Source organism: Tursiops truncatus, chromosome X (assembly GCF_011762595.2).
Source record: "Tursiops truncatus isolate mTurTru1 chromosome X, mTurTru1.mat.Y, whole genome shotgun sequence".
Taxonomy (NCBI): Eukaryota; Metazoa; Chordata; class Mammalia; order Artiodactyla; family Delphinidae; genus Tursiops; species Tursiops truncatus.
In genome coordinates, this window is record NC_047055.1 from 103,734,902 (window position 1) to 103,747,581 (window position 12,680).

The 12,680-nt window shown below is 36.1% G+C and overlaps 1 protein-coding gene and 1 non-coding gene across 2 annotated transcripts in view; both read right to left on the minus strand.

Moving 5' to 3' along the window:
- The window catches only part of IL1RAPL1 (interleukin 1 receptor accessory protein like 1), a 653,815-nt gene that overhangs the window by 249,001 nt on the left and 392,134 nt on the right, over nt 1-12,680 (minus strand). The window lies entirely within an intron of this gene.
- On the minus strand, nt 5,842-5,914 carry TRNAE-CUC (transfer RNA glutamic acid (anticodon CUC)). The gene has a single exon. It is a non-coding gene; the product is annotated as a tRNA-Glu (tRNA).

Below are 12,680 nucleotides of genomic sequence, written 5' to 3' on the forward strand. Positions count from 1 at the left end.
TTTCTCCTATATCATATGTTGCTTCCATAACTTCCTTGCTCCTAGGCATGATCTGTCCATAAACAATACACACCCAAATCCCTGTCATAAGCTCTGCTTTTAGCAAACCCCACCCACGACAATGTCACACAGCACACTGGTCTGTGCGAGCACTTATGTGGGGAGAGGAAGAAGAGCTTGAAGAAAAGAATGTGGACTTGATGAGCATAAAAAGGTATGCAGAAGAACTGGGGAGTAAAAGAACTAGACCGATGTTTCTTAAAAATTCTAGTACTTGTTAAAAATATACATTTCTGTGTCTCACGCAGACTCACTGAATCAGGATCTCCAAAGGAGGGGCTTGAGAAGCTGTAGGTTTAACAAGTACTCCAGGCGATTCTTATCATCAGTAAATCTGGAATACACTGAACTAGAAGAGACTAAAGCAGGGGTCAGCAAACATTTTCTGTAAAGGGGTAGATAGTAAATATTTTAAGCTTTGTGGGCCATATGGTCTATTTCACACTACTCAACTCTGCCACTGTGGCGCAAAAACAGCCACAGACAGTACATAAACAAATGAGCATAGCTGTGTTCCAACAACGCTGTATTTACAAAAATGAGTGGCAGGTTGGATGTGGCCCAAGGGCCAGCTTGCCAACCCTTGGACTAGAGCATAGGGGGCATAAAAGCGGTTTGCTGTTCTATAATAATTTGGCTGCAAAACTTTGGTACTACTCTTTCTTTGGCAAAATGTTTACATAATGTCGATCAGGCAAAAGGCCTTCCCTGAAGTAGAGAAACATTTCCATTTTTCTAGCCTCATTCTCAATCCTTGAATGTCACTGGCCTTGCCATGCGGTAATTTAAATGCACATTTCAGCGAGGGGATAGTTTCTAGAGACCAGGTCTGCTATTCTTTCATGCTGATTCATAATACTGCCAGAGGCCATTCCATCAGGACAGATTTCAGCTACTGCAGGGATAGATGCAGACCTATTTCATTCTTTTGTGTGTGTCTGCATGGGCTGGATTTCTGGCACTAAATACAGAAAATAAAATGTGTGAATTTTTACGACATTTACTCTGGATAGGTAGGGGGTTACTCAAGTCTTCCTTCTGTTGTCTTAACATTGTGTAATTAACTTTATGAAGACATTAATAGCCTACCCTTTATTCACTAAGACTTTATATTCCACTTTACAAATTATGTGCTGTTATTATCTCAATGGAAAATTTTCAATGTTTGGCATAGATAAATTGCAAAATAAACAATTTTACATTCAAATCAGTTCTCTTTAATTAGGTTCTCGAATTTTATCACCACACATTTACAATACACCGGATAGAATTCTGTTCAATCCAGGTAACTCACATGCATCTTTAGGTGACCCTGAGAAGAGCATAAAACAAACGCTCAGTTCTGCAGCCAGACCATTACCGTTAGGCTGTGACTTTGGCTACTTGGAATACATTTAATTTACATAAAAAAGAATAGCAACAGCTTTCTCATTAAATCGACTTTAGCCTCTGAACTCTGGGCCCACATATGTTTATTCTCAAGATTGCTGCTTGTCGGCAGATTTGTTACCTGCTGCAACTGTTCCTCAGAGTCATTTCAACAAGGTTTAGAACTCTTTCAGGTCTGTCTACAGGATATATTTTCAGGAAATCTCAGGTTTATCTTGCATTTAGCATCTGTGATATTTGAGAAATTCAGTGCTTAAGAACAGACTCAATTAAACTTCACACTGGGTGGGGCGTCCCTCGTGGCGCAGTGGTTGAGAGTCCGCCTGCCGATGCAGGGGACACGGGTTCGTGCCCTGGTCCGGGAAGATACCGCGTGCCGCGGAGCGGCTGGCCCCGTGAGCCATGGCCGCTGAGCGTGCGCGCCCGGAGCCTGTGCTCCGCAACGGGAGGGGCCACAACCGTGAGAGGCCCACGTACCGCAAAAAAAAAAAAAATTCACACTGGGTGTACTAGGATTGCTGGTTGTTTGGCTTGAATGAAGCCAGTATATATTAACTGAGATGATCACAAGGACAGTTCTCCAGGAACCAACGTGTGTGTGCGTGTGTGTGTGTGTGTGTGTGTGTGTGTGTGTATGTGTGTGTGTGTGTTTGCAATACTCTTCATGCTGGATCCCCAAACTTTTTCTCATGAGGTCCAACCTACTTTCTATGGTCCTGGGATAAAGTGGCTGAGGACTGATCTTTCCTTGCATCCATCTGCCCTCTGTACTGGCTGCTGTGGTTCTCCACCCAGATGCCTACTACAGGACTGACATGTGTATTTCTCCAGCAGCTGGGAGAACTGGCTAATGGTACCTTACAGTTGAGTCACCCTTTGAGCATCCTTTAGCCAAAAAACTGCTTCTTCCAGTAGGCAGTCTGCATCTAGTGATTGATTCCTTTCCTCCTTAATTCTGGACCTCTCCAGAGTTCCCCATGGGTTTGCCTGAGGTCTCATCCAACCTCTCCATCTGTACAATTATGCTTCCCTTACTTCCTCACTGGTGTTGCCCAAAATATGCCCCAATAAACCTCCTACTCACAAATCTCCATCTCAGAGTCTCTTTCCCCAAAGAACCCGGCTTATGATACCCTCCAAGGCTCAGATAAAAGTTTTCATAGCTTCAAATTCTCAGCACTAGTGTAGCATAGCATCAGCCATACTGTATTTCAATTGTACATTTATTTATCCAGTCTTCAACTTAATAGTGGGCTGTTTGAGACAGAGACTGGGAGAGAGAGACTGGGTCTTAATTACTTCCCATATACCATATATTGCCTGGGGCATTCAAAGTCATTCAATACAAATTTGTTGAATAAATTGAACTAAAGAGACTAGAAACCAGAAATCCACAGATACAAGTCTCTGGTTGTGCTCCCTAGAAGCACTGTCTGAGATGGAGATTTTGTTCAGGTAATTTACTCACAGAGTGCCTTCAAGAGGAGAGTAAAAGAAGTAGGGTATGGTAGGGGTAAAAAGCTAAGCCAAAATGTGGTTTCTGATGGTGACTATTTAATTCTGATCCCACCAGGCAGCAATGGAGCATGAATGACACACAGAAATAGTCCCACCTTGAGGCAGGAGAATCTGCCCTTTAAAAACTGATGGCAATCTGTCACTGATCATCATCTGCCCTGAGGAGAGGAGATGGAACACATAGCCTCCAGGGACAAAGAAATTCCTATTTAAACTAGACCAGTTACCCTCAAAGTTTGTTATTCAGACCAACAGCATCAGCATCATTGGGAAATTGTTAGAAATACAAATTCTCAGGCTCTGCCCTAGACATACTGAATCAGAACCTGGGAGCTGAGCCCATCTAGCTGTTTTAACAAGCCTTCTATGTGATTCAGAAGCAAGCTAAAGCTTGAGAACCACTGGTCTAAGGCAATTCTCCACAGAAGGATGGTGGTGGGTTTTCCTTGTTTGTTTTGTTTTTTGAAAATTTTTATTGAAATATAGCTGAATTACAATGTTGTGTTCGTTTCAGGTATACAGCAAAGTGATTCAGTTATATATATATCTTTTTTTTACATTCTCTTCCATTATAGGTTATTATAATATATTGAGTATAGTTCCCTGTGCTATACAGCAGGTCCTTGTTACACACTACTATATATAAAATAGGATAGTGATGCTTTTGCTAGCTGTGAGTTATAACTCAATACTGTCAGTAGATGGAGAATGGGTGTACTTGCAGGTTAAGAGCATCTAGGTAGGGTACCAACAGCATCCACATAGGTGACGATCAAGGAATTTTCTAAGAGCCAACAAAAGATCATACTCACATAAATCCTTAAGACCACAAAGCAGGATGGCTCAATGTGCATGCATATCAAATTGGGGTACTCAGAATGCTCTAATACCTGTTTGGGTGGACAGGTACTCAGAGACTGGGAGGAAGTGAGACTGGGGATTATGGCAAGAATTCCCTAGTATGTTTTAAATAAACAGAGGAAAAGCCTTAGAATCAAGGTAGAGCTCTAGAGCAATTACTGAGTATGAGAAAAAGGTCTGATCACAAGTAATATGGCAAGAATCTAATTATCAGACAAGGGTACAACATAAGAGGAGGACAAAGAGCAAGGCTGACTCAATGGCCACTTTCATTTCCAGACATAGCACTTCTTGTATTTCCTTTGACCTAAAACAGGAATAATCCTAGAAGATGAAGCAGCAGAACCTAAAACGGGTCTCTAACTAGCTTCAGCAATTAATGTTAGAGAGAAGCAAAATCAGAAAGCCCCACAGATCATGACTATATCTTTCCAACCAATATATTAAAATGTTATATAAAATGAGCTAAAGCTGAAAGTTACAGCAAACTGTACGAAACATGCCTACATAAATGGACTATTCTATCTCTGTTACGGGATTTACAAACTACTTTGCTGTAATTTATGTCCAAAGTGATAAGCTGTTACAATATAATAACTTACTGTTCAGTTTATATGAAAATGAGATTGAACTGGCTGTGATTTCTAACTCCCCAAACTTTCATAATCCCTTACAGCTTGACAAGCTGATTGAATAAAAGAGGAAGACAGGAGGGGAAGGAACAATTTGTAAAAAGTGTGCAGCCCTGATTGTCATTCTACTAGACAACAAAAGAAAATATACACCTTTGAAGATGAAAACAGTGGGGGAATATGTTTAGTAACTGAGATGCAGATTCTGTCCTTAATGGAGTCCCTATTCCGTATTAAGTCAAAAAATAGGTCTGTTCTCTAGGTGATTAATCAGCAGCGGCAGACATAGCTGTTGCTATCAGGCACTCTACCGTCCCAGCATATATTTACTAACTGGCCTGTGATTACTTTTTTGGAACATTACCCAACACTGTTTTAGAGGAAGAAAGAATTCATTATCTGTGAAACAAAATATACAGGCCTTGTTTCTGGCAGACGACGATACCCAGCTCTATCGTGTAAAATGGTAGATGTAAAATTAAAATAAAGAAAAACCTTCATGAATTTTTTTTTCAAAGCAAGAGTTTCAACATTTGCTATTGTAAGTGCTCTCCGGGTTATGCCTACATAAGTTAGCCAATCAATCACATGGCTACTATAATCTATGGGATCTCTGCATCCTTTATTTCCACTGATGTGCAGTGATGATGAATTGGCTTCCAAAGCGTATCTAAACCCGACTTCACACCAGCAGTCTACACCAGTGGTTCGCAAACTGAGCATGAATTACAATCACCTGAAGGCTTGTTCAACTGCAGCCTGCTGGGCCCCACCCCCAGAGTTTCTGATATAGTAGGTCTAGAGGGGGATCCAGGAATTTACATTTTTAACAAGTTCCCAGGTAATGCTTATGCTGCCAGTCCAGAGGCTACACTTCGGGACCCTTGTTCTATCCCATTCTTTGCTTCTCTTTAACTGCCACTTCATCAGGTCACTTTTCTTATTTCTTCTAAGAAAATCCTCTGCTCTAGACAAATTAATACAACTGCTGAATCCATTCTTAAAATTTAATCCAGTACTGTCTTCTCATGTCAGTATTTTCAGATTACTCCCTCTACTTGGTGCAGAACTGTAGCCTTAGTATACACTCAACACTACCTAATATATGTAATATTCTAATAAGTATCACAAGTTCTTTATCAAATTTATGTGTTAAATGTCTATCAGAAACATAGATTAAAATCTAGAATCACATATTATTACTGATCAGTGATTTCCTAAAAAAATTTCAACATCTAGCACATTGTAGGTACTTAATACATATTTTTATTTTATTTTTTATTTTTTAAAATATTTTGATTGCAGTGCGTCTTACTTGCGGCATGCGGACTCTCAGTTGTGGCATGTGGACTCCAAGTCACGGCATGTATGCAGGATCCAGTTCCCTGACCAGGGATCGAACCCGGGCCCTCTGCATTGAGAGCGCAGAGTCTTACCCACTGGACCACCAGGGAAGTCCCAATACATACTTTAAAATGAATGGCTGATGGAGTGATGTAGTTCAGTCTTGCACTCAAATCAGGAAGTTCCTCCACTAATTATAATCGAGGCTTTATCATGTTTAGATAATTTAATTGGCTAAAAATAACTTTTGGTTGAGCTGAAACTGAACTTTAAATAAAAGTCTGATGGTTCTGACTTACAGAATAAATTAAACTTAATCTAGTTCCATGAAACAGCTATTAAAATATTTGATCTCCTGTGTCCATGCACGAGTCTTCCCTTCTCAGCATAAAATCCTCTAGACCTCCAACCCATTCCTAAGGAAGAGTTTTCAGATCTTTTTCATCAACTTAGTTACTTACATCAGAACACAGTTTAATTTTTCAATACCCCTCTTAAAAATGTTCTTATATTTTAACATAGCATGCCAATGCACGATCCACAAGGAATACCTTCACCTTTTTTTGTTGTTATTGTTGTTTGTTTACTTTTATCAAAGTAAAATCAACATAGAACGTTATATTAGTTTCAGGTGTACAACATAGTGATTTGACACTTAAATACATTACGAGATGATCACCAGGATAAGTCTAGTTACCGTCTGTCACCATTTAAAGTTATTACAATATTATTGACTATATTCCCTATTCTGTATATTACATCTCCATGTCTTATCTATCTTATAACTGTACACTTCTCCCTCTTAATTCATTCATCTATTTCACCACTATTTTACATCATATACAAAAATAAGCTGAAAATGGATTAAAGATTGAATGTAAGGCCTGAAACCATAAAACTCCTAGAAGAAAGCAGAGGCAGTATGCTCTTTGATTTTGGTCTTAGCAATATGTTTTTGGATATGTCTCTTCAGGCAAGGGAAACAAAAGCAAAAATAAACAAATGGGATTATATCAAACTAAAAAACTTTTGCACACTAAGGAAAACATCAACAAGATGATGATATTTTCTCCCATTTCTCTGAATGGGAGAAAATATCTGCAAATCATATATCTATAAGGGGTTAGTATGCAGAATATATAAAGAACACATTCAACTTAATATTTAAAAATCCATTTTAAAGATGTTAAAAAAATGGGCAGAACACCTGAACAGACATTTTTCCTAAGAAGACATACAAATGACTAACAAGCACATAAAAAATGCTCAACATCACTAATCATCAAGAAAATGCAAATCTAAACCACAATGAGGTACCACTTCACCCCTGCCAGAAAGGCTAATATCAAAAAACCCTCTCCTTTGATTGAAAACGTCTTCTATTCATATGACCTAAGTATCCATGAAATGTTTAAGTCCACACAGCACATGTACATATGGTCATCATCAACTAACGCCTAACAATATTAATACACTTAAGTGTGCATTTATATAACAGAGTTGTTGAACCTGAGTGTAGAACTTCATAATTAGACTTGACAGATCACTCATTTACTAGATGTAACTCCTTATTTTAATCTATTAGAATATTTTTGTATCTTGATACCATGTTCCAATGTATGAGGTATCTTGTCCTATTTTAAAAGTATTTATTATTTAGTATTTTATCTGTGTATGGTTTCATTCCTTGGAATCTTGTATTTTCTCTATGAATTCTCTGGATTTGAATATATATATTCATTTTCACTCATTCAACAAGTGGATATTTTCTGATATTACCTTATTTTCAGATAATACACTGATAAAATTAGAAGGAAGAAGTGATTATATAGTTGATTTGGCAAGGTTAGACAGTACATGTTATTGAAATGATTAATTAAAAGAAGACAATAGAAAAATAAGCTTTATATTTCAATTCACTTATTACAAAGGAAAAACTTAAAACTTGGGATCAATTTCTCCTAAAAATAACAATAATAAAAATAATACTTAAAACTTCCATGTTTACTAGAGACTCTAGGCTGATAACCGTAAAAAATATTGATGGGTAACAGGTCACCAAAACTCCTTATTGCATTTTGTCCCCTAAAATGAAAATAATTATCTCAAAACTGATTCAGTGCTAGCAACACAGTATGTGATACAATAAATACTTGATGAAATGAACTTTTATACTCCTCATTAATCAAAGACTTCACAGAATGAATAAAAAGTCATGGTTCACAGAGCATTGCAGAAATCATTAAACAGAACAATGATTTTATTTAAATAATTATAAGATCCAAACTTTTACACTAGGAGGAAAAGAGATTAATTAAACAGAATCTCAGAAAATCATGGAGTATCATTAAGCATATAATATACCAACACTTCTGGCTAAAAATAATAAAAAACAAAATCTTATCATTTATGTATTTATTTCATAAGCATAATTTCATTTTTGCTTCAAAGTAGCCCTGAAATGTAGGCAGGAAAAAAATTATCTTCAATTTACAAATGAGAAACCTTGGACCTGATGAAGTGAACAAAGGACATCTAAATTTTTTCCAAACAATTTTACCAAAGATATACCAAAAGCTTAAATTACTAAATCCATCTATATCTTATCTATATACACATAACATGGGAAGGGTATGGTAAGACCCCAAGTTGTAAAGATGGAGATTCTCCAAATCAATATATAAATTGGATTCAATAATAATTTCAATAGGAATTTTCACAGAATTTGATAAACTGGTCTTAAAATTCATATTTAATTGATAGCTAATTGATAGCATGTAAAATAATGAAATTAGAACGTTTTCTCACACCACATACAAAAATAAACTCAAAATGGATTAAAGACCTAAATGTTAGACTGGAAACCATAAACTCCTAGAAGAAAACACAGGTAGAACACTCTTTGATATAAATTGCTGCAATATTTTTTTTCGGATCTGTCTCCTAAGGCAAAGGAAACAAAGACAAAAATAAACAAATGGAACCTAATTATACTTAAAAGCTTTCTCACAGCAATGGAAACCATCAACAAAATGAAAATACAACCTATTAAATGGGAAAAAAATATTTGTAAATGATATGACCAATAAGGGGTTAATATCCAAAATATATAAAGAGCTCATACAACTCAATATCAAAAAAACCCAAACAACTTTATTAAAAAATGGGCAGAAGACCCAAACAAACATTTTTCCACAGAAGACACATAGATGGCCAACAGGCATGTGAAAAGATGCTCAACATCATTAATCATCAGAGAAATGCAAATCAAAACCATAATGAGATGTCACCTCATACCTGTTAGAATGGCTAGCACCAAAAAGACCACAAATAACAAGTGATGGTCAAGGATGTAGAGAAAAGGGAACCCTTGTGCACTGTTGGTGTAAATGTAAACTGGTGTAGCCACTATGGAAAGCAGTATGGACAGTCCACAGAAAAATAAAAATAGAGCTACCATATGATCCAGCAATACCACTCCTGGGTACATATCTGAAAAAAACAAAAACACTAACTTGAAAAGATACATGAACCCCAATGTTCATAGCAGCATTATATGCAATTGCCAAGATATGGAAGCAACCTTATATATATCACATATATACATACATACAATGGAATACAGCTTAGTCATAATAAAGAATGAAATTTTTCCATTTGCAACAACATGGATGGACCTGAAAGGTATTATGCATAGTGAAATAAGTCAGACAGAGAAAGATAAATACTGTATGCTACTACTTGTATGTAGAATCTAAAAAATAAATCAAATGAATGAATATAACAAAACAGAAATAGACTCACAGATATAGAGAACAAACTAGTGGCTACCAATGGGGAGAGGGGGGCAAGATAGGGGTAGGGGATTAAGAGTTATAAACTATCAGGTGTAAAATTTAAAAACTACAAGGATATACTGTACAGCACAGGAAATATAGCCAATATTTTAAAACGGAATATAATCTATAAATATTTTGAATTTCTATGTTGTATACCTGAAACTAATATAATATTGGAAATCAACTATACTTCAGTAAAATGAAAGGACAATAAATCATATTTGATAGTAAAGTTAAAGAAATTAAGAAGACTACCAAAGAGTAACTCTTTCAATATCTATCAGATATCAAGATTTACTTAAACTTTTAACATGAAACTGTATGAATTAAGGTAGTGAGGTATGCACACAGAAACGGACAAATAGACAAAAAAATAGATAACCCAAGATCAGATCCACACTTATATGGAAACCTATTAAGCAATAAAGGTGTCACAAAAAAATAAGAAAAGAAAAACTATTCAGTAAAAGATTCTGAGACATTTAACTATCTACATGAAAAATGCAAAAGTGTATTCCTAAGTTCACACTAGATACTAAAATAAATCTCACATTAAAAAGGCTCAGAGTGAAGGAAAAAATATTATGTTTTAAAATGAATATATGTGAGTATATTTTTAATCCTGAGGAATGAAAGCATTTCTTAAAGAAAAAAAAGCAGCATAAACTAAAAAGATAGATGAATTTGATTACATTAATATTAATGATAGAAAAAGCAACCAGAATCTAACTAAGATAAAAGCAAAGAGTAGAATATGACATTAGCAACTCATATATCCCACAAAGGACAGTCCAGGATATTAAAGCACAGGTGCTTATTTTTATTACTCTACTATTTTATCATTCCTTACTATTGGATCTTCTAAGATTGATGCTTCTAATATTGATTTACAGACTCATAGTAAATTTATTGAAATTGAACTATTACTTTAATACTTGAAGGGTAGAATATTTTGCTCACTGAGTTGCAATAAGGTTAAATTGAAATTATAGTTATGAGTTGGATCAAAGCAGATATTATTTTTAGACAATACAACATATAATAAAACAGATTTTAATATTTTTGAAGAAAATTTCTGATGTCCAATCTCTCTTATAGTACACAGAGGAAAAGTAAACCTAATTTAGTTCAATCTGGTTGAAATTTCTATAGTTCTAAGGCAGGTTTTTTGTTTGGATCTTTTAACATGTTAGTAGATTTTCCAATAAACAATATCAATATCATGTGCTTCAAGCACTAATAAATAATACATTTTATTAAAATGTAAGAGGAAACTTTTAAGATATCAACAAGTAAAATTAAAACGATAAAACTCAATATCATAAAAACTAGTATAGTGAGTTTTTTAAAAAATCTGATATTTAGAATTATTCCTGCAGATAATATTTTATGACAAAAATATTTATGACTTTCAAGATTTAGGCTTCTAGGTTCAACACTTCTAATATCCCAAAGGAAACTACAGTACACATTGTTTCATGTTTTTGGAGTGAAAAATCCTTTTTACATAAGCAAATATATGAATTCTGTATTTCTGCTGAACTTAAAATCAAGCTAAAATAAATAAAAACTTAGTATTAAAAAGCATCTTCCATGTGCAAGGCCCTGTGCTAAACGTCATCTATCAATACATATTTTTCACTAGATCTTGTTTAGATCAATACCCCATTTTGGGATCTAGCTTTCAAAAAGTGGAGGGAAAATACTAATTAAAATGTTTAATGCTGTGCATGTACATAAAATCCAGTAGAAAGTTTGCAAATTATGACCACTTATAATTGATACACTATATTTTCAACACATTCTAATCATCCGGAAACAATGTCGTATCTTACTGACCTCTTCTGTATTCACATAAGGTAAAAAGATGTTAAGGTTTATTTTCTCTCTTTGTTCTATTTATGTTGGAAATTAATTTATTACACATGGTCATTTTTAATTCATGTGGTAGCCTAGGTACTGAATCATGTAAGTATTTACTTTATCAATGCTGTATTAAGCCATGACCCTTCCTATTTATTTATGTCCTCTGTATGTATAGTTTAGGGTTCCTTTCTCTTTTGTTGTAACAAACCAGCAGAACAGCATAAGCAATTCAAAATTTGGGGAACTTTTGACTTCTTTCCTTTTAAGGACTATTTTTTTCTAGGATAATTTCTCCTACTACTGAATGAAAACTCAGAAATTCCCATGATTCCATGCTCTTAGGAAAAGTTTGGTCATACAGTCACTTTAAGTTATAAGTACTACCTTAGTGTACGGTCTAAGATCATCATAGTAATCAACCTTAGAATCTTCAATCAAAGCTAAAGAGCTCTCCCATCCTCCTGGACACGTCTTATATAAGGTGACTTATGTGACCAGCTTACCTGTCTTTCTTGTCATATCCACACCCAGGTACAAAGGGGCAGGGAGGAGTAAAGAGACATAAGGGCAGAACTGTTCTTATTTGGTTGGTGACTGGCAAATGTGTAAAGCTGAATCTTTCATTTAAGGTTACTGATGTGGATTTGGCATTGCTCTCCAGCTTGAACTAAGCTCAGATGGTGAGAGCCTCCCCTTTGGTTGGTCACCGTCTCCTCAGATCAAGCATCTCTGGGGACTCATCTCTTCCTGGGCAGGGTTTAAAATTTCTCCAGGGGGCTTCCCTGGTGGCGCAGTGGTTGAGAATCTGCCTGCTAACGCAGGGGACGCGGGTTCGAGCCCTGGTCTGGGAGGATCCCACATGCCGTGGAGCAACTAGGCTCATGAGCCACAACTACTGAGCCCGCATGTCTGGAGCCTGTGCTCCGCAACAAGAGAGGCCGCGATAGTGAGAGGCCCCCGCACCGCGATGAAGAGCGGCCCCCGCTTGCCACAGCTAGAGAAAGCCCTCGCACAGAAATGAAGACCCAACACAGCAAAAATAAATAAATAAATTACTAAACTCCTACCCCCAACATCTTCTTAAAAAAAAAACAACAACAACTTCTCCAGGTAGGCTTTCTCTTTCATGTGGACCAAATTTGCTCCATGGGAAACATTCATGCCTGTTACC